The sequence below is a fragment of the Aristolochia californica genome, unplaced genomic scaffold, assembly GCF_029961685.1.
Source record: "Aristolochia californica isolate CCGP_79_NKW_82.1479 unplaced genomic scaffold, dmAriCali1.0.hap1 SCAF_1, whole genome shotgun sequence".
In the NCBI taxonomy this organism is placed as follows: domain Eukaryota; kingdom Viridiplantae; phylum Streptophyta; class Magnoliopsida; order Piperales; family Aristolochiaceae; genus Aristolochia; species Aristolochia californica.
In genome coordinates this window covers 16,998,961-17,023,305 of record NW_027181770.1, presented here as the reverse complement: position 1 = coordinate 17,023,305, position 24,345 = coordinate 16,998,961, and positions in this window count along the sequence as shown.

Genomic DNA, 24,345 nt, shown 5'->3' with positions numbered 1-24,345 from the left:
AAATTCTCAAGTGAACGTGTGGTGGGATATTTACTCGAGTCAAACAAGCCATTATTTTTTCCATCGACAAAAAGCTGACCCAACGATCATAGATGATTGTAAAGTGATTTATCATGCGTAACGGGCTATATTACCCAAAGAAATGACTTATGGATTGGGAGTCAACACTCACTTAAAAATCACTGCTTCCCCCTTTTTCCCGACGATTGCAAAACCTGATATATAAAAACTAAAAAGACTTTTGAGTCCCTAAAAATTACAGAAACTTGATGGAATTATCTCGCTCTACTTTTGTACATTGTGCATTTTCATTTTAGATGTACACTTTTTTCATAAATCAAAATTTTGAGTTTTCGCTCTTCCATCATCCCGTAAAGCAAAAACGCAAATAGTCACAACAAAATGAAAATTTTAGATTTCATGTACGGAAAAAAATTTAAAAAAATAAAAAATGTAAGTAAAGAAAATTTATTCACACACCACAAATGAATACAAAATTTTTGTTGTCCAAGTTTGGGAAATTCCACTAGTTCAACCCTAACAGCTTGGAATTTTATAAGAAAGAGATTTCCTCCACACATGCTTAAAAAATGGATTTGCAAGTTTGAAACATGTTAAAGATGCAAATCACCTATGGATCCAAAGCTTTTGAAGAGAATAGAAAATGCTCATTAAATTCTCAAGTGAACCTGCGATGGATATTTACCCGAGTCAAACAAGCCATTATTTTGCCCATCTACAAAAAGCTGACCCAACGATCATATATGATTGTAAAGTGATTTATCAGCCGTAACGGGCTATATTACCCTAAGAAATGACTTATGGATAGGGAGTCAACACTTAGTTAAAAATCCCTGCTTCCCCCTTTTTCCCGACGATTGCAAAACTAGATATATAAAAACTAAAAAGACCTTAAAATCCCTAAAAATTACATAAAATCTTTGGAATTATCTCGCTCTAATTTGTGCACTATGCATTTTCATTTTTAGATGTACACTTTTTTCATAAATCAAAACTTTGAGTTTTCGTTCTCCCTTCTTCCGTAAACCAAAAAGGCAAATAGATCAAAACAAAATGAAAATTTTAGAGTTCATGTATAGAAAAAAATTTAAAACAATAGAAAATATATCTAAAGAAAATTTATTCACACACTACAAATGAATACAAAAGTTTTGTTGTTCAAGTTTGGAAAATTCTCCTAGTTCAACCCTAACAGCTTGGAATTTTATAAGAAAGAGATTTCCTCCACACATGCTTAAAAACATGGATTTGCATGTTTGAAACATGTTAAAGATTCAAATCACCTATGGACCCAAAGCTTTTGAAGAGAATAGATAATGCACATTAAATTCTCAAGTGAACGTGCGGTGGATATTTACCCGAGTCAAACAAGCCATTATTTTGCCCATCTACAAAAAGCTGACCCAACGATCATATATGATTGTAAAGTGATTTATCATGCGTAACGGGCTATATTACCCTAAGAAATGACTTATGGATAGGAAGAAAACACTCAGTTAAAAATCCCTGCTTCCCCCTTTTTCCCGACGATTGCAAAACCTTATATATAAAAACTAAAAAGACCTTAAAATCCCTAAAATTTACAGAAACTCTTTGGAATTATCTAGCTCTAATTGGTGCACTGTGCATTTTCATTTTAGATGTACACTTTTTTCATAAATCAAAACTTTGAGTTTTCGCTCTCCCTTCGTCCCGTAAACCAAAAAGGCAAATAGATCACAACAAAAAGAAAATTTTAGATTTCATATATGGAAAAAATTTTAAAACAATAAAAAATATAAGTAAAGAAAATTTATTCACTCACCATAAATGAATACAAAAGTTTTGTTGTTCAAGTTTGGAAAATTCCACTAGTTCAACCCTAACAGTTTGGAATTTTATGAAAAAGAGATTTCCTCCACACATGCTTAAAAATGGATTTTCATGTTTTAAACATGTTAAAGATGCAAATCACTTATGGATCTAATGCTTTTGAAGAGAATAACAAACTCTCATTAAATTCTCAAGTGAACGTGGGGTGGGATATTTACCCGAGTCAAACAAGCCATTATTTTTCCCATCTACAAAAACCTGACCCAACGATCACAGATGATTGTAAAGTGATTTATCTTGCGTAACGGGCAATATTAGCCTAAGAAATGACTTATGAATTGGGAGTCAACACTCAGTTAAAAATCCCTGCTTCCCCCTTTTTCCTGACGATTGCAAAACCTGATATATAAAAACTAAAAAGACCTTAGAATCCCAAAAAATAACAAAACTCTTTGGAATTATCTCGCTCTACATTTGTGCACTGTGCATTTTCATTTTAGATGTACACTTTTTTCATAAGTCAAAACTTTGTGTTTTCGCTCTCCCTTCATCCCGTAAACCAAAAAGGCAAATAGATCACAAAAAATTGAAATTTTAGAGTTCATGTACGGAAAAAATTTAAAAGAATAATAAATTTAAGTAAAGAAAAGTTATTCACACACCACAAATGAATACAAAAGTTTTGTTGTCCAAGTTTGGGAAATTCCACTAGTTCAACCCTAACAGAATGGAATTTTATAAGAAAGAGATTTCCTCCACACAAAGATGCAAATCACCTATGGATCCAAAGCTTTTGAAGAGAATAACAAACGCTCATTAAATTCTCAAGTGAACGTGCAGTGGGATATTTACTCGAGTAAAACAAGCCATTATTTTGCCCATCTACAAAAGCTGACCCAACGATGATTGATGATTGTAAAGTGTTTTATCATGCGTACCGGGCTATATTACCCTAAGAAATGACTAATGGATTGGGAGTCAAGACTCGGTTAAAATCCCTGCCTCCCCCTTTTTCCCGTCGATTGCGAAACTTGATGTATTAAAACTAAGAAGGGCTTACAATCCCTAAAAATTACAGAAACTCTTTGGAATTATCTCTCTCTACATTTGTGCATTGTGCATTTCCATTCTAGATGTACTCTTTTTTCTTAAAACAAAACTTTAAGTTTTCGCTCTCCCTTCATCCCGTAAACCAAAAAGGCAAATAGGCCACAACAAAATGAAAATTTTGGTGTTAAAAATTTAAAACAATAAAAAATGTAAGTAAAGAAAATTTATTCACACACCACAAATGAATACAAAAGTTTTCTTGTCCAAGTTTGGGAAATTCCACAAGTTCAACCCTAACATCTTGGAATTTTATAAGAAAGAGATTTCCTCCACAGATGCTTAAAAAATGGATTTACATGTTTGAAACATGTTAAAGATGCAAATCACCTATGGATCCAAAGCTTTTTAAGAGAATAACAAATGCTCATTAAATTCTCAAGTGAAAGTGCGGTGGCATATTTACCCGAGTCAAACAAGCCATTATTTTGCAAATGTACAAAAAGCTGACCCAATGATCATAGAAGATTGTAAAGTGAATTATCATGCGTGACGGGCAATATTAACCTAAGAAATGACTTATGGATAGGGAGTCAACACTCAGTTAAAAATCCATGCTTCCCCCTTTTTCCCGACGATTGCAAAATCGGATATATAAAAACTAAATAGACCTTAGAATCCTTAAAAATTACAAATACTCTTTGGAATCATCTCGCTCTACATTTGTGAACTGTGCATTTTCATTTTAGATGTTCACTTTTTTCATAAATCAAAACTTTGAGTTTTCGCTCTCCCTTCATCCCGTAAACCAAAAAGGCAAATAGATCACAACAAAATGAAAATTTTGGTGTGAAAAAATTTAAAAGAATAAAAAATGTAAGTAAATGAAATTTATTCACACACCACAAATGAACACAAGTTTTTTTGTCCATGTTTGGGAAATTCCACTCGTTCAAACCTAAAAGCTTGGAATTTTGTAAGAAAGTGATTTCCTCCACACATGCTTTAAAAATGGATATGCATGTTTTAAACATGTAAAAGATGCAAATCACCTATGGATCCAAAGCTTTTGAAGAGAATAACAAACGCTCATTAAATTCTCTATTGAACGTGAGGGGGGATATTTACTCGAGTCAAACAAGCCATTATTTTGCCCATCTACAAAAAGCTGACCCAACGATCATAGATGATAGTAAAGTGATTTATCATGCGTACCGGGCTATATTACCCTAAGAAATGACTTATGGATTGGGAGTGAAGACACAGTTAAAAATCCCTGCCTGTCGCTTTTTCCCATCGATTGCAAAACCTGATATATAAAAACTAAGAAGTGCTTACAATCCCTAAAAATTACAGAAACTCTTTGGAATTATCTCTCTCTACATTTGTGCATTGTGCATTTCCATTCTAGATGTACTCTTTTTTATTAAAACAAAACTTTGAGTTTTCGCTCTCCCTTCATCCCGTAAACCAAAAAGGCAAATAGACCACAACAAAATGAAAATTTTGGTGTTAAAAAATTCAAAACAATAAAAAATGTAAGTAAAGAAAATTTATTCACACACCACAAATGAAGACAAAAGTTTTGTTTTCCAAGTTTGGGAAATTCCACTAGTTCAGACCTAACAGCTTGGAATTTTATAAGAAAGAGATTTCCTCCACACATGCTTTGAAAATGGATATGCATGTTTTAAACATGTTAAAGATGCAAATAACCTATGGATCCAAAGCTTTTGAAGAGAATAACAAACGCTCATTAAATTCTCAAGTGAATGTGCGGTGGGATATTCATTCGAGTCAAACATGTGTAATGGGCTATATTACCCTAAGAAATGACTTATGGATTGGGAGTCAACATTCAGTTAAAAATCACTGCTTCCCCCTTATTCCCGACGATTGCAAAACTTGATATATAAAAACTAAAAAGACCTTAGAATCCCTAAAAATTACAGAAACTCTTTGGAATTATCTCGCTCTACTTTTGTCCACTGTGCATTTTCTTTTTAGATGTACACATTTTTCATAAATCAAAACTTTGAGTTTTCGCTCTCCCTTTATCCCGTAAACCAAAAAGGCAAATAGATCAAAACAAAATGAAAATTTTAGATTTCATGTCCAGAAAAAAATTTAAAACAATAACAAATGAACTAAAGAAAATTTATTCACACACCAGAAATGGATACAAAAGTTTTGTTGTCCAAGTTTGGGAAATTCCACTAGTTCAACCCTAACAGCTTGGAATTTTATAAGAAAGAGATTTCCTCCACACATGCTTAAAAAATAGATTTGCATGTTTGAAACATGTTAAAGATGCAAATTACCTATGGATGCAAAGCTTTTAAAGAGAATAGAAAATGCTCATTAAATTCTCAAGTGAACGTGCGGTGGATATTTACCCGAGTCATACAAGCCATTATTTTGCCCAACGATCATATATGATTGTAAAGTGATTTATCATGCGTAACGGGCTATATTACCCTATGAAATGACTTATGGATAGGGAGTCAACACTCAGTTAAAAATCCCTGCTTCCCCCTTTTTCCCGACGATTGCAAAACCTAATATATAAAAACTAAAAAGACCTTAAAATCCCTAAAAAATACAGAAACTCTTTGGAATTATCTCGCTCTATATTTGTGCACTGTGCATTTTCCTTTTAGATGTACACTTTTTTCATAAATCAAAACTTTGACTTTTTGCTCTCCATTCATCTCGTAAAAAAAAAGGCAAATAGATCACAACAAAATGAAAATTTTAGAGTTCAAGTACGGAAAAAAATTTAAAACAATAAAAAATTTAAGTAAAGAAAATTTATTCACATACCACAAATTATTATAACAGTTTTGTTGTTCAAGTTTGGGAAATTCCACTAGTTCAACCCTAATAGCTTGGAATTTTATAAGAAAATGATTTCCTCCACACATGCTTAAAAAAAGGATTTGCATGTTTGAAACATGTTAAAGATGCAATTCACTTATGGATCCAATGCTTTTGAAGAGAATAACAAACGGTCATTAAATTCTCAAGTGAACGTGTGGTGGGATATTTACCCGAGTCAAACAAGCCATTATTTTGCCCTTCCACAAAAAGCTGACCCAACGATCATGGATGATTGTAAAGTGATTTATCATGCGTAACGGGCTACATTACCCTAAGAAATGACTTATGGATTGGGAGTCAACACTCAATTAAAAATCCCTGGTTCCCCCTTTTTCTTGACGATTGAAGAACCTGATATGTAAAAACTAAAAGGACCTTAGAATCCCTAAAAATTTCAGAAACTCTTTAGAATTATCTCGCTCTACATTTGTGCACTGTGCATTTTCATTTTAGATGTACACTTTTTTCATAAATCAAAACTTTGTGTTTTCGCTCTCCCTTCATCCCGTAAACTAAAAAGGCAATTAGATCACAACAAAATGAAAATTTTAGAGTTCATGTACGGAAAAAAATTTAATAAAATAACAAATGTAAGTAAAGAAAATTTAATTCACACACCACAAATGAATACAAAAGTTTTGTTGTCAAATTTTGGGAAATTCCACTAGTTTAACCCTAACAGCTTGGAATTTTATAAGAAAGAGATTTCCTCCACACATGCTTAAAAAATGTTTTGCATGTTTGAAACATGTTAAAGATGCAAATCACCTATGGATCCAAAGGTTCTGAAGAGAATAGAAAATGCTCATTAAATTCTCAAGTGAACGTGTGGTGGATATTTACCCGAGTCAAACAAGCCATTATTTTGCCCATCTCCAAAAAGCTGACCCAACGATCATAGATGATTGTAAAGTGATTTATCATGCGTAATGGGATATATTACCCTAAGAAATGAGTTATGGATAGGGAGTCAACACTCAATTAAAAATCCCAGCTTCCCCATTTTTCCCGACGATTGCAAAACCTGATATATAAAAACTAAATAGACCTTAGAATCCTTAAAATTACACATACGCTTTGGAATTATCTCGCTCCACATTTGTGCACTGTGCATTTTCATTTTAGATGTACACTTTTTTCATAAATCAAAACTTTGTGTTTTCGCTCTCCCTTCATCCCGTAAACAAAAAAGGCAAATAGATCACAACAAAATGAAAATTTTGGTGTTAAAAAACTTAAAACAATGAAATATGTAGATAAAGAAAATTTATTCTCACACCACAAATTAACACAAAAGTTTTGTTGTCCAAGTTTTGGAAATTCCACTAGTGCAACCCTAACAGCTTGGAATTTTATAAGAAATAGATTTCCTCCACACATGCTTTAAAAATGGATATGCATGTTTTAAACATGTTAAAGATACAAATCACCTACGGATCCAATGCTTTTGAAGAGAATAACAAACGCTCATTAAATTCTCAAGTGAACGTGCGGTGGGATATTTACTCGAGTCAAACAAGGCATTATTTTGCCCATCTACAAAAAGCAAACCCAACTATCATTGATGATTGTAAAGTGATTTATCATGCGTACTGGGCTATATTACCCTAAGAAAAGACTTATGGATTGGGAGTCAAGACTCAGTTAAAAATCCCTGCCTCCCCCTTTTTCCCGTCAATTGCAAAACATGATATATAAAAACAAAGAAGAGTTTACAATCCCTAAAAATTACAGAAACTCTTCGGAATTATCTCTCTCAACATTTGTGCATTGTGGATTTCCATTCTAGATGTACTCTTTTTTCTTAAAACAAAACTTTGTGTTTTCGCTCTCCCTTCGTCTCATAAACAAAAAAGGCAAATAGACCACAAGAAAATGAAAATTTTGGTGTTAAAAAATTTAAAACAATAAAAAATGTAAGTAAAGAAAATTTATTCACACACCACAAATGAACACAAAATTTTTGTTGTCCAAGTTTGGGAAATTCCACTAATTCAAACCTAACAGCTTGGAATTTTATAAGAAATAGATTTCCTCCACACATGCTTTAAAAATGGATATGCATGTTTTAAACATGTTAAAGATGCAAATAACCTATGGATCCAAAGCTTTTGAAGAGAATAACAAACGCCCATTAAATTCTCAACTGAACGTGTGGTGGAATATTTACCCGAGTCAAAGGAGCCATTATTTTGCCCATGTACAAAAAGCTGATCCAACGATCGTAGATGATTGTAAAGTGATTTATCATTCGTAACGGGCTATATTACCCTAAGAAATGACTTATGGATTGGGAGTCAACACTCAATTAAAAAATCCTGCTTCCCCCTTTTTCCTGACGATTGCAGAACCTGATATGTAAAAACTAAAAAGACCCTAGAATCCCTAACAATTACAGAAACTCTTTGGAATTATCTCGCTCTACATTTGTGCACTGTGCATTTTCATTTTAGATGTACACTTTCTTCATAAATCAAAACTTTGTGTTTTTGTTTTCCCTTCATCTCGTAAACCAAAAAGGCAAATAGATGACAACAAAATGAAAATTTATTCACACACCACAAATGAATACAAAAGTTTTGTTGTCCAAGTTTGGGAAATTCTACTAGTTCAACCCTAACCGCTTGGAATTTTATAAGAAAGGGATTTCCTCCACACATGCTTAAAAAATATATTTGCATGTTTGAAACATGTTAAAGATGTAAATCACCAATGGATCCAAAGCTTTTGAAGAGAATAAAAAACACTCAATAAATTCTCAAGTGAACGTGTGGTGGGATATTTACCCAAGTCAAACAAGCCTTTATTTTTGCCCATCCACAAAAAGCTGACCCAACGATCATAGATGATTGTAAAGTGAGCTATATTACCCTAAGAAATAACTTATGGATTCGGTGTCACCACTTAGTTTAAAATCCCTACTTCCCCAGTTTTCCCAACAATTGCAAAACCTGATATATAAAAACTAAATAGACCTTAGAATCCTTAAAAATTGCAAAAACTCTTTGGAATTATCTCGCTCTAGATTGATGCACTGTGCATGTTCATTTTAGATGCACACTTTTTTCATAAATCAAAACTTTTAGTTTTGGCACTCATTTCATCCCGTAAACCAAAAAGGCAAATAGATCACAAAACAATAAAAATTTTGGTGTTAAAAAACTTAAAACAATAAAAAATGTAAGCAAAGAAAATTAATTCTCAAACCACAAATGAACACAAATGTTTTGTTGTCCAAGTTTTGGAAATTCCACGAGTACATACCTAACAGCTTGGAATTTTGTAAGAAAGAGATTTCCTCCACACATGCTTTGGCAATGGATATGCATGTTTCAAACATGTTAAAGATGCAAATCACATATGGATCCAAAGCTTTTGAAGAGAATAGAAAATGCTCATTAAATTATCAAGTGAACGTGCGGTGGATATTTACCCGAGTCAAACAAGCAATTATTTTGCCCGTCTACAAAAAGCTGACCCAACCATCATATATGATTGTAAAGTGATTTATCATGCGTAACGGGCTATATTACCCTAAGAAATGACTTACGGATACGGAGTCAACACTTAGTTAAAAATCCCTGCTTCTCCCTCTTTCTCGACGATTGCAAAACCTGATATATAAAAACTAAAAAGACCTTAAAATCTCTAAAAATTACAGAAACTCTTTGGAAATATCCTGGTCTAATTTGTGCACTGTGCATTTTCATTTTAGATGTACTCTTTTTTCATAAATCAAAACTTTGAGCTTTCGCTCTCCCTTCATCCCGTAAACCAAAAAGGCATATAGATCACAACAAAATGAAAATTTTTGAGTTCATGTATGGAAAAATATTTAGATCAATAACAAATATAAGTAAAGAAAATTTATTCACACACTGAAAATGAATACAAAAGTTTTGTTGTTCAAGTTTGGAAAATTCCACAAGTTCAAACCTAAAAGCTTGAAATTTTATTAGAGAGAGATTTCGTCCACACATGCTTTAAAAATGGATATGCATGTTTTAAACATGTTAAAGATGCAAATCACCTATGGATCCAAAGCTTTTGAAGAGAATAACAAACGCTCATTAAATTCTCAAGTGAATGTGCAGTGGGATATTCACTCGAGTCAAACAAGCCATTATTTTGCCCATCTACAAAAAGCTGACCCAACGATCATAGATGATTGTAAAGTGATTTATCATGCGTAACGGGCTATATTACCCTAAGAAATGACTTATGGATTGGGAGTCAACATTCAGTTAAAAATCACTGCTTCCCCCTTTTTCCCGACGATTGCAAAACCTGATATACAAAAACTAAAAAGACCTTAGAATCCCTAAAAATTACAGAAACTCTTCGGAATTATCTCGCTCTACTTTTGTCCACTATGCATTTTCATTTTAGATGTACACTTTTTTCATAAATCAAAACTTTGAGTTTTCGCTCTCCCTTCATCCCGTAAACCAAAAAGGCAAATAGATCACAACAAAATGAAAATTTTAGATTTCATGTACCGAAAAAAATTTAAAACAATAACAAATGTAACTAAAGAAAATTTATTCACACACCAGAAATGGATACAAAAGTTTTGTTGTCCAAGTTTGGGAAATTCCACAAGTTCAAACCTAACAGCTTGGAATATTTTAATAAAGAGATTTCCTCCACACATGCTGTAAAAATGGATATGCATGTTTTAAAAATGTTAAAGATGCAAATCACCTATGGATCCAAAGCTTTTGAAGAGAATAGCAAATGCTCATTAAATTCTCAAGTGAACGTGCAGTGGATATTTACCTGAGTCATACAAGCCATTATTTTGCCTATCTACAAAAAGCTTACCCAACGATCATATATGATTGTAAAGTGATTTATCATGCGTAACGGGCTATGTTACCCTATGAAATTACTTATGGATAGGGAGTCAACACTCAGTTAAAAATCCCTGTTTCCCCCTTTTTCCTGACGATTGCAAACCTGATATATAAAAACTAAAAAGACCTTAAAATCACTAAAAATTACAAAAACTCTTTGGAATTATCTCGCTCTATATTTGTGCACTATGCATTTTCATTTTAGATGTACACTTTTTTCATAAATCAAAACTTTGACTTTTCGCTCTCCCTTCATCCCGTAAACAAAAAAGGCAAATAGATCACAACAAAATGAAAATTTTAGAGTTCAAGTACGGAAAAAAATTTTAAAAAATAACAAATTTATGTAAAGAAAATTTATTCACTTACCACAAATGAATACAACAATTTTGTTGTTCAAGTTTGGGAAATTCCACTAGTTCAACCCTAACAGCTTGGAATTTTATAAGAAAGAGATTTCCTCCACACATGCTTAAAAAAAGGATTTGCTTGTTTGAAACATGTTAAAGATGCAAATCACTTATGGATCCAATGCTTTTGAAGAGAATAACAAATAGTCATTAAATTCTCAAGTGAACGTGCGGTGGGATATTTACCCGAGTCAAACAAGCCATTATTTTGCCCATCTACAAAATGCTGACCCAACGATCGTAGATGATTGTAAAGTGATTTATCATGCGTAATGGGCTATATTACCCTAAGAAATGACTTATGGATTGGGAGTCAACACTCAATTAAAAATCCCTGGTTCCCCCTTTTTCCTGACGATTGAAAAACCTGATATGTAAAAACTAAAAAGACCTTAGAATCCCTAAAAATTACAGAAACTCTTTGGAATTATCTCGCTCTACTTTTGTCCACTATGCATTTTCAATTTAGATGTACACTTTTTTCATAAATCAAAACTTTGTGTTTTCGCTCTCCCTTTATCCCGTTAACCAAAAAGGCAATTAGATCACAACAAAATGAAAATTTTAGAGTTCATGTACGGAAAAAAAATTTAAAAAAAATAACAAATGTAAGTAAAAAAAATTTAATTCACACACCACAAATGAATACAAAAGTTTTGTTGTCAAATTTTGGGAAATTCCACTAGTTCAACCCTAACAGCTTGGAATTTTATAAGAAAGAGATTTCCTCCACACATGCTTAAAAAATGGATTTGCATGTTTGAAACATGTTAAAGATGCAAATCACCTATGGATCCAAAGCTTTTGAAGAGAATAGCAAATGCTCATAAAATTCTCAAGTGAACGTGCGGTGGATATTTTCCCGAGTCAAACAACCCATTATTTTGCCCATCTACAAAAAGCTGACCCAACGATCATATATGATTGTAAAGTGATTTATCATGCGTAACGGGCTATATTACCCTAAGAAATGACTTATGGATAGGGAGTCAACACTCAGTTAAAAATCCCTGCTTCCCCCTTTTTCCTGAAGATTGCAAAACCTGATATATAAAAACTACAAAGACCTTAAAATCCCTAAAAGTTATAGAAACTCTTTGGTATTATCTCGCTCTAATTTGTGCACTGTGCATTTTCATTTTAGATGTACTCTTTTTTCACAAATCAAAACTTTGAGTTTTCGTTCTCCCTTCATCCCGTAAACCAAAATGACAAATTGATGACAACAAAAAGAAAATTTTAGAGTTCACGTACGGAAATGAATTTAAAACAATAAAAAATGTTGGCAATGAAAATTAATTCTCACACCACAAATGAATACAAATGTTTTGTTGTCCAAGTTTGGGAAATTCCACCAGTTCATACCGAACAGCTTGGAATTTTGTAACAAAGAGATTTCCTCCACACATGTTTTAAAAATGGAAATGCATGTTTCAAACATGTTAAAGATGCAAATCACCTATGGATCCAAAGCTTTTGAAGAGAATAGAAAATGCTCATTAAATTCTCAAGTGAACATGCGGTGGATATTTACCCGAGTCAAACAAGCCATTATTTTGCCCATCTACAAAAAGCTGACCCAACGATCATATATGATTGTAAAGTGATTTATCATGCGTAACGGGCTATATTACCCTAAGAAATGACTTATGGATAGGGAGTCAACACTCAGTTAAAAATCCTTGCTTCCCCCTTTTTCCCGATGATTGCAATACCTGATATATAAAAACTACAAAAACCTTAAAATCCCTAGAAATTATAGAAACTCTTTGGTATTATCTCGCTCTAATTTGTGGACTGTGTATTTTCATTTTAGATGTACACTTTTTTCATAAATCAAAACTTTGAGTTTTCGCTCTCCCTTCATCCCATAAACCAAAATGGCAAATAGATCACAACAAATTGAAAATTTTAGAGTTCACGTACAGAAAAAAGATTTAAAACCATAAAAAATGTTAGCAAAGAAAATTAATTCTCACACCACAAATGAACACAAATGTTTTGTTGTACAAGTTTAGGAAATTCCACCAGTTCATACCTAACAGCTTGGAATTTTTTAAGAAAGAGATTTCCTCCACACATGCTTAAAAAATGGATTTGCATGTTTGAAACAAGTTAAAGATGCAAATCACTTATGGATCCAATGCTTTTGAAGAGAATAACAAACGCTCATTAAATTCTCAAGTGAACATGCGGTGGGATATTTACCCGAGTCAAACAAGCCATTATTTTGCCCATCTACAAAAAGCAGACCCAACGATCATAGATGATTGTAAAGTGATATATCATGCATAACGGGCTACATTACCCTAAGAAATGACTTATGGATTGGGAGTCAACACTCAATTAAAATTCCCTGCTTCCCCCTTTTTCCTGACGATTGCAGAACCTGATATATAAAAACTAAAAAGACCTTCGAATCCCTAAAAATTACAGAAACGCTTTGGAATTATCTCGCTCTACATTTGTGCACTGTGCATTTTCATTTTAGATGTACACTTGTTTCATAAATCAAAACTTTGGGTTTTCGCTCTCCCTTCATCCCGTAAACCAAAAAGGCAAATAGATCACAACAAAATGAAAATTTTAGAGTTCATGTACGGAAAAAAAATTAAAACAATAACAAATGTAAGTAAAGAAAATTTAATTCACACACCACAAATGAATACAAAAGTTTTGTGTTCCAATTTTGGAAAATTCCACTAGTTCAACCCTAACAGCTTGGAATTTTATAAGAAAGAGATTTCCTCCACACATGCTTAAAAAATGGATTTGCATGTTTGAAACATGTTAAAGATGTAAATCACCAATGGATCCAAAGCTTTTGAAGAGAATAACAAACGCTCAATCAATTCTCAAGTGAACATGCGGTGGGATATTTACCCAAGTCAAACACGACATTATTTTGCCCATCTACAAAAAGTTGACCCAACTATCATAGATGATTGTAAAGTGATTTATCATGCGTAACGGGCTATATTACCCTAAGAAATGACTTATGGATTGGGAGTCAAGACTCAGATAAAAATCCATGCCTCCCCCATTTTCCCGACGATTGCAAAACCTGATATATAAAAACTAAAAAGAGCTTACAATCCCTAAAAATTATAGAAACTCTTTGGAATTATCTCTCTCTACATTTGTGCCTTGTGAATTTCTTTTCTAGATGTACTCTTTTTTCTTAAAGCAAAACTTTGAGTTTTCGCTGTCCCTTCATCCAGTAAACCAAAAAGGCAAACAGATCACAACAAAATGAAAATATTGGAGTTAAAAAATTTAAAACAACAACAAATGTAAGTAAATAAATTTTTTTCACACACCACAAATGAACACAAAAGTTTTCTTGTCCAAATTTGGGAAATTCCACTAGTACAACCATAACGGCTTGGAATTTTATAAGAAAGAGATTTCCTCATGTTTTTAACATGTTAAAGATGCAAATCACCTATGGATCCAATGATTTTGAAGAGAATAACAAACGCTCATTAAATTCTCAAGTGAACGTGCAGTGGGATATTTAGCCGAGTCAAACAAGCCATTATTTTGCCCATCTACAAAAAGTTGACCCAACGATCATAGATGATTTTAAAGTGATTTATCATGCGTAACGGGCTATATTACCCTAAGAAATGACTTATGGATTGGGAGTCAACACTCAGTTAAAAATCCCTGCTTCCCCCTTTTTCCTGACGATTGCAAAACCTAATATATAAAACTAAAAAGACCTTAGAATCCCAAAAAATTATAGAAACTCTTCGGAATTATCTCGCTCTACATTTGTGCACTGTGCGTTTTCATCTTAGATGTACACTTTTTTTATAAATCAAAACTTTGTGTTTACGCGCTCCCTTCATCCCGTAAACCAAAAAGGCAAATAGACCACAACAAAATGAAAATTTTAGAGTTCATGTACGGAAAAAAATTTAAAACTATAACAAAGGTAAGTAAAGAAAATTTATTCACACACCACAAATGAATACAAAAGTTTTGTTGTCCAAGTTTGGGAAATTCCACTAGTTCAACCCTAACAGCTTGGAATTTTATAAGAAACAGATTTCCTCCACACATGCTTAAAAAATGGATTTGCATGTTTGAAACATGTTAAAGATGCAAAACACCTACGGATCCAAAGCTTTTGATGAGAATAACAAACGCTCATTAAATTCTCAAGTGAACATGCGGTGGGATATTTACTCGAGTCAAACAAGCCATTATTTTGCCCATCAACAAAAAGCTGACCCAACGATCATTGATGATTGTAAAGTGATTTATCATGCGTACCGGGCTATATTACCCTAAGAGAAGAGTTATGGATTGGGAATCAAGTCTCAGTTAAAAATCCCTGCCTCCCCCTTTTTCCCGTCGATTGCAAAACCTGATATATAAAAACTAAGAAGAGCTTACAATCCCTAAAAATTACAGAAACCCTTCAAAATTATCTCTCTCTACATTTGTGCATTGTGCATTTCCATTCTAGATGTCCGCTTTTTTCTTAAAACAAAACTTTGAGTTTTCGCTCTCCCTTCATCCCGTAAACCAAAAAGGCAAATAGAACACAACAAAATGAAAATTTTGGTGTTAAAAAATTTAAAACAATAAAAAATGTAAGTAAAGAAAATTAATTCACACACAACAAATGAACACAAAAGTTTTGCTGTCCAAGTTTGGGAAATTCCACTAATTCAAACGTAACAGCTTGGAATTTTATAAGAATAGATTTCCTCCACACATGCTTTAAAAATGGATATGCATGTTTTAAACATGTTAAAGATGCAAATAACCTATGGATCCAAAGCTTTTGAAGAGAATAACAAACGCTCATTAAATTCTCAACTGAACGTGCGGTGGAATATTTACCCGAGTCAAACAAGCCATTATCTTGCCCATGTTCAAAAAGTTGACCCAACGATCGTAGATGATTGTAAAGTGATTTATCATGCGTAACGGGCTATATTACCCTAAGAAATGACTTATGGATTGGGAGTCAGCACTCAATTAAAAATTCCTGCTTCCCCCTTTTTCCTGACGATTGCAGAAGTTGATATGTAAAAACTAAAAAGACCTTAGAATCCCTAAAAATTACAGAAACTCTTTGGAATTATCTCGCTCTATATTTGTGCACTCTTCATTTTCATTTTAGATGTACACTTTTTTCGTAAATCAAAACTTTCTGTTTTCGTTTTCCCTTCATCTCGTAAACCGAAAAGGCAAATAGATCACAACAAAATGAAAATTTTAGAGTTCATGTACAGAAAAAAATTTAAAAGAATAACAAATGTAAGTAAAGAAAATTTATTCACACACCACAAATGAATACAAAAGTTTTGTTGTCCAAGTTTGGGAAATTCCACTAGTTCTACCCTAACCTCTTGGAATTTTATAAGAAAGAGATTTCCTCCACACGTGCTTAAAAAATGGATTTGCATGTTTGAAACATGCTAAAGTTGCAAATCACCTATGGATCCAAAGTTTTTGAAGAGAATAGCAAATGCTCATTAAATTATCAAGTGAACGTGCGGTGGATATTTACCCGAGTCAAACAAGCCATTAGTTTGGCCATCTACAAAAAGCTGACCCAACGATCATATATGATTGTAAAGTGATTTATCATGCGTAACGGGCTATATTACCCTAAGAAATGACTTATGGATTGGGAGTCAACACTCAGTTAAAAATCCCTTGTTCCCCCTTTTTCCTGACGATTGCAAAACCTGATAAATAAAAATTAAAAAGACCTTAGAATCCCAAACAATTACAGAAACTGTTTGGAATTATCTCGCTCTACATTTGTGCACTGTGCATTTTCATTTTTGATGTACACTTTTTTCATAAATCAAAACTTTGTGTTTTCACTTTCCCTTCATCCCGTAAACCAAAAAGGCAATTAGATCACAACAAAATGAAAATTTTAGAGTTCATGTACGGAAAAAAATTTAAAACAATAACAAATGTAAGTAAAGAAAATTTAATTCACACACCACAAATGAATACAAAAGTTTTGTTGTCAAATTTTTGGAAATTCCACTAGTTCAACCCTAATAGCTTGGAATTTTATAAAAAAGAGATTTCCTCTACACATTCTTAAAAAATATATTTGCATGTTTGAAACATGTTAAAGATGTAAATCACCAATGGATCCAAAGCTTTTGAAGAGAATAACAAACACTCCATAAATTCTCAAGTGAACGTGTGGTGGGATATTTACCCAAGTCAAACAACCCATTATTTCGCCCATCTACAAAAAGTTGACCCAACGATCATTGATGATTGTAAAGTGAGCTATATTACCCTAAGAAATGACTCATGGATTGGGAGTCAACACTTAGTTAAAAATTCCTGCTTCCCCCATTTTCCCTACGACTGCAAAACCTGATATATAAAAACTAAATAGACCTTAGAATCCTTAGAAATTACAAAAACTTTTTGGAATTATCTCGCTCTACATTTGTGCACTGTACATTTTCATTTTAGATGTACACTTTTTTCATAAATCAAAACTTTTGGTTTTCACACTCCCTTCATCCCGTAAACCAAAACGGCAAATAGATCACAACAAAATGAAAATTTTGGTGCTAAAAAATTTAAAACAATAAAAAATGTAAGAAAAGAAAATTAATTCTCACGCCACAAATGAACACAAATGTTTTGTTGTCCAAGTTTGGGAAATTCCACTAGTTCATACCTAACATCTTGGAATTTTGTAAGAAATAGATTTCCTCCACACATGCTTTAAAAATGGATATGCATGTTTCAAACATGTTAAAGATGCAAATCACCTATGGATCCAAAGCTTTTGAAGAGAATAGAAAATGCTGATTAAATTATCAAGTCAACGTGCGGTGGATATTCCCCGAGTAGAACAAGCCATTATTTTGCCCATCTACAAAAAGCTGACCCAACCATCATATATGATTGTAAAGTGATTTATCATGTGTAACGGGCTATATTACCCTAAGAAATGACTTATGGATAGGGAGTCAACACTCAGTTAAAAATCCCTGCTTCCTCCTTTTTCCCGACGATTGCAAAACCTGATATATAAAACTAAAAAGACCTTAAAATCCCTAAAAATTACAGAAACTCTTTGGAATTATCTTGCTCTAATTTGTGCACTGTGCATTTTCCTTTTAGATCTACACTTTTTTCATAAATAAAATGTTTGAGCTTTCACTCTCCCTTCATCCCGTAAACCAAAAAGGCAAATAGATCACAACAAAATGAAAAATTTAGAGTTTAAGTATGGAAAAAAATTTAGAACAATAAAAAATATAACTAAAGAAAATTTACTTTCACACCACAAATGAATACAAAAGTTTTGTTGTTAGAGTTTGGAAAATTCCACTAGTTCAACCCTAACAGCTTGGAATTTTATAAGAGAGATTTCCTCCGCAAATGCTTAAAAAATGGATTTTCATGCTTGAAACATGTTAAATATGAAAATCACTTATGGATCCAATGCTTTTAAAGAGAACAACAAATGCTCATTAAATTCTAAAGTGAACGTGCGGTGGGATATTTACCCGAGTCAAACAAGCCATTATTTTGCCCATCAACAAAAAGCTGACCCAATGATCATAGATGATTGTAAAGTGATTTATCATGCGTAATGGGCTATATTACCCTAAGAATTGACTTATGGATTGGGACTCAACACTCAGTTAAAAATCCCTGCTTCCCCCTTTTCCTGACGATTGCAAAACCTGATATATAAAAACTAAAAACACCTTAGAATCCCAAAAAATTACAGAAACTCTTTGGAATTATCGCGCTCTACATTTGTGCACTGTGCATTTTCATTTTAGATGTACACTTTCTTCATAAATCAAAACTTTGTGTTTTCGTTTTCCCTTAATCTCGTAAACCAAAAAGGCAAATAGATCACAACAAAATGAAAATTTTAGAGTTCATGTACGGAAAATTTTTTAAAAGAATAAAAAATGTAAGTAAATAAAATTTATTGACACACCACAAATGAAATTTTTTGTGTTAAAATATTTAAAACAAAAAAATATGTAAGTAAAGAAAAATTATTCACACACCACAAATGAACACAAAAGTTTTGTTGTCCAAGTTTGGGAAATTCCTCTAGTTCAAACCTAACAGCTTGGAATTTTATAAGAAAGAGATTTCCTCCACACACGCTTTAAAAATGGATATCCATGTTTTAAACATGTTAAAGATGCAAATCACTTATGGATCCAAAGCTTTTGAAGAGAATAACAAACGCTCATTAAATTCTCAAGTGAACGTGCGGTGGGATATTCACTCGAGTCAAACAAGCCATTATTTTGCCCATCTACAAAAAGCTGACCCAACGATTATAGATGAATATAAAGTGATTTTTCATGCGTAACGGGCTATATTACCCTAAGAAATGACATATGGATTGGGAGTCAACACTCATTTAAAAATCACAGCTTCCCGCATTTTCCCGACAATTGCAAAACCTGATATATAAAAACTAAAAAGACCTCAGAATCCCTAAAAATTACAGAAACTCTTTGGAATTATCTCGCTCTACGTTTGTACACTGTGCATTTTCATTTTAGATGTACACTTTTTTCATAAATCAAAACTTTGAGTTTTCGCTCTCCCTTCATCCCGTAAACCAAAAAGGCAAATAGATGACAACAAAATGAAAATTTTAGAGTTCGTGTACAGAAAAAAATTTAAAACAATAACAAATGTTAGTAAAGAAAATTTATTCACACACCACAAATGAATACAAAAGTTTTGTTGTCCAAGTTTGGGAAATTCCACTAGTTCAACCCTAACAGCTTGGAATTTTATAAGAAAGAGATTTCCTCCACACATGCTTTAAAAATGGATATGCATGTTTTAAACATTTTAAAGATGCAAATCACCTTTGGATCCAATGCTTTTGAAGAGAATAACAAACGCTCATTAAATTCTCAAGTGAACGTGCGGTGGTATATTCACTCGAGTCAAACAAGCCATTATTTTGCCCATCTACAAAAAGCTGACCCAACGATTATAGATGATTATAAAGTGATTTTTCATGCGTAACGGGCTATATTACCCTAAGAAATGACATATGGATTGGGAGTCAACACTCATTTAAAAATCACTGCTTCCCGCATTTTCTCGACGATTGCAAAACCTGATATATAAAAACTAAAAAGACCTCAGAATCCCTAAAAATTACAGAAACTCTTTGGAATTATCTCGCTCTACGTTTGTACACTGTGCATTTTCATTTTAGATGTACACTTTTTTCATAAATCAAAACTTTGAGTTTTCGCTCTCCCTTCATCCCGTAAACCAAAAAGGCAAATAGATCACAACAAAATGAAAATTTTAGAGTTCGTGTACGGAAAAAAATTTAAAACAATAACAAATGTTAGTAAAGAAAATTTATTCACACACCACAAATGAATACAAAAGTTTTGTTGTCCAAGTTTGGGAAATTCCACTAGTTCAACCCTAACAGCTTGGAATTTTATAAGAAAGAGATTTCCTCCACACATGCTTAAAAAATGGATTTGCATGTTTGAAACATGTTAAAGATGCAAATCACCTATGGATCCAGAGCTTTTGAAGAGAATAGCAAATGCTCATTAAATTCTGAAGTGAACGTGCAGTGGGATATTCACTCGAGTCAAACAAGCCATTATTTTGCCCATCTACAAAAAGCTGACCCAACGATCATAGATGATTGTAAAGTGATTTATCATGCGTAACGGGCTATATTACCCTAAGAAATGACTTATGGATTGGGAGTCAACACTCAAAAAAAATCCCTGCTTCCCCCTTTTTCCTGACGATTGCAGAACCTGATACATAAAAACTAAAAAGACCTTACAATCCCTAAAAATGACAGAAACTCTTTGGAATTATCTCGCACTTAATTTGTGAACTGTGCATTTTCATTTTAGATGTACACTTTTTTTATAAATCAAAACTTTGTGTTTTCGCTCTCCCTTCATCCCATAAACCAAAAAGGCAATTAGATCACAACAAAATGAAAATTTTAGAGTTCATGTACGGAAAAAAATTTAAAACAATAACATTTGTAAGTAAAGAAAATTTAATTCACACACCACAAATGAATACAAAAGTTTTGTGTTCCAATTTTGGAAAATTCCACTAGTTCAACCCTAACAGCTTGGAATTTTATAAGAAAGAGATTTCCTCCACACATGCTTAAAAAATGGATTTGCATGTTTGAAACATATTAAAGATGTAAATCACCAATGGATCCAAAGCTTTTGAAGAGAATAACAAACGCTCAATAAATTCTCAAGTGAACGTGCGGTGGGATATTTACCCAAGTCAAACAAGCCATTATTTTGCCCATCTACAAAAAGTTGACCCAACTATCATAGATGATTGTAAAGTGATTTATCATACGTAACAGGCTATATTACCCTAAGAAATGACTTATGGATTGGGAGTCAAGACTCAGTTAAAAATCCATGCCTCCCCCATTTTCCCAACGATTGCAAAACCTGATATATAAAAACTAAAAAGAGCTTATAATCCCTAAAAATTACAGAAACTCTTTGGAATTATCTCACTCTACATTTGTGCCTTGTGAATTTCTTTTTTAGATGTACTCTTTTTTCTTAAAAAAAACATTGAGTTTTCGCTCTCCCTTCATCCAGTAAACCAAAAGACAAAAAGTTCACAACAAAATGAAAATGTTGGAGTTAAAAAATTTAAAACAACAATAAATGTAAGTAAAGAAACTTTTTTCACACACCATAAATGAACACAAAAGTTTTCTTGTCCAAATTTGGGAAATTCCACTAGTACAACCATAACAGCTTGGAAATTTATAAGAAAGAGATTTCCTCCACAATGCTTTAAAAATGGATATGCATGTTTTAAACATGTTAAAGATGCAAATCACCTATGGATCCAATGATTTTGAAGAGAATAACAAACGCTCATTAAATTCTCAAGTGAATGTTCGGTGGGATATTTATCCGAGTCAAACAAGCAATTATTTTGCCCATCTACAAAAAGCTGACCCAACGATCATAGATGATTTTAAAGTGATTTATCATGCGTAACGGGCTATATTACTCTAAGAAATGACTTATGGATTGGGAGTCAACACTCAATTGAAAACCCCTGCTTCCCCCTTTTTCCTGACGATAGCAATACCTGATATATAAAAACTAAAAAGACCTTAGAATCCCAAAAAATTACAGAAACTCTTAGGAATTATCTTGCTCTACATTTGTGCACTATGCATTTTCATTTTAGATGTACACTTTTTTCATATATCAAAACTTTGGGTTTACGCGCTCCCTTCATCCCGTAAACTAAAAAGGCAAATTGACCACAACAAAATGAAAATTTTAGAGTTCATGTACTGAAAAAAATTTAAAACAATAACAAATGTAAGTAAAGAAAATTTATTCACACACTACAAATGAATTCAAAAGTTTTGTTGTCCAATTTTGGGAAATTCCACTAGTTCAACCCTAACAGCTTGGAATTTTATAAGAAAGAGTTTCCTCCACACATGCTTAAAAAATGGATTTGCATGTTTGAAACATGTTAAAGATGCAAATCACCTATGGATCCAGAGCTTTTGAAGAGAATAGCAAATGCTCATTAAATTCTCAAGTGAACGTGCGGTGGATATTTACCCGAGTCAAACAAGCCATTATTTTGCCCATCAACAAAAAGCTGACCCAACGATCATATATGATTGTAAAGTGATTTATCATGCGTAATGGGCTATATTACCCTAAGCAATGACTTATGGATAGGGAGTCAACGCTCAGTTAAAAATCCCTGCTTCCTCCTTTTTCCTGACGATTGCAAAACCTGATATATAAAAAATAAAAAGACCTTAAAATCCCTAAAAATTACAAAAACTCTTTTGTATTATCTCGCTCTAATTTGTGCACTTTGCATTTTCATTTTAGATGTACACTTTTTTCATAAATCAAAACTTTGAGTGTTCGCTCTCCCTTCATCACGTAAACCAAAATGGCAAATAGATCACAACAATACGAAAATTTTAGACGTCATGTACGGAAAAAATTTTAAAATAAAACAAATATAAGTAAAGAAAATTTATTCACACACCACAAATGAATACAACAGTTTTGTTGTTCAAGTTTGGAAAATTCCACTAGTTCAGCCCTAACAGCTTGGAATTTTATAAGAAAGAGATTTCCTCCACACATGCTTAAAAAATGGATTTGCATGTTTGAAACATGTTAAAGATGCAAATCACTTATGGACCCAATGCTTTTGAAGAGAATAACAAACGGTCAATAAATTCTCAAATGAACGTGCGGTGGGATATTTACCCGAGTCAAACAAGCCATTATTTTGCCCATCTACAAAAAGCTGACCCAACGATCATAGATGATTGTAAAGTGATTTATCATGCGTAACGGGCTATATTACCCTAAGAAATGACTTATGGATTGGGAGTCAACACTCAAAAAAAATCCCTGCTTCCCCCTTTTTCCTGACGATTGCAGAACCTGATATATAAAAACTAAAAAGACCTTAGAATCCCTAAAAATGACAGAAACTCTTTGGAATTATCTCGCTCTTAATTTGTGAACTGTGCATTTTCATTTTAGATGTACACTTTTTTCATAAATCAAAACTTTGTGTTTTTGCTCTCCCTTCATCCCATAAACCAAAAAGGCAATTAGATCACAACAAAATGAAAATTTTAGAGTTCATGTACGGAAAAAAATTTAAAACAATAACAATTGTATGTAAAGAAATTTAATTCACACACCACAAATGAATACAAAAGTTTTGTGTTCCAATTTTGGAAAATTCCACTAGTTCAACCCTAACAGCTTGGAATTTTATAAGAAAGAGATTTCCTCCACACATGCTTAAAAAATGGATTTGCATGTTTGAAACATGTTAAAGATGTAAATAACCAATGGATCCAAAGCTTTTGAAGAGAATAACAAACGCTCAATAAATTCTCAAGTGAACGTGCGGTGGGATATTTACCCAAGTCAAACAAGCCATTATTTTGCCCATCTACAAAAAGCTGACCCAACTATCATAGATGATTGTAAAGTGATTTATCATGCGTAACAGGCTATATTACCCTAAGAAATGACTTATGGATTGGGAGTCAAGACTCAGTTAAAAATCCATGCCTCCCCCATTTTCCCGACGATTGCAAAACCTGATATATATAAAAACTAAAAAGACCTTATAATCCCTAAAAATTATAGAAACTCTTTGGAATTATCTCACTCTACATTTGTTCCTTGTGAATTTCTTTTTTAGATGTATTCTTTTTTCTTAAAAAAAACTTTGAGTTTTCGCTCTCCCTTCATCCAGTAAACCAAAAGACA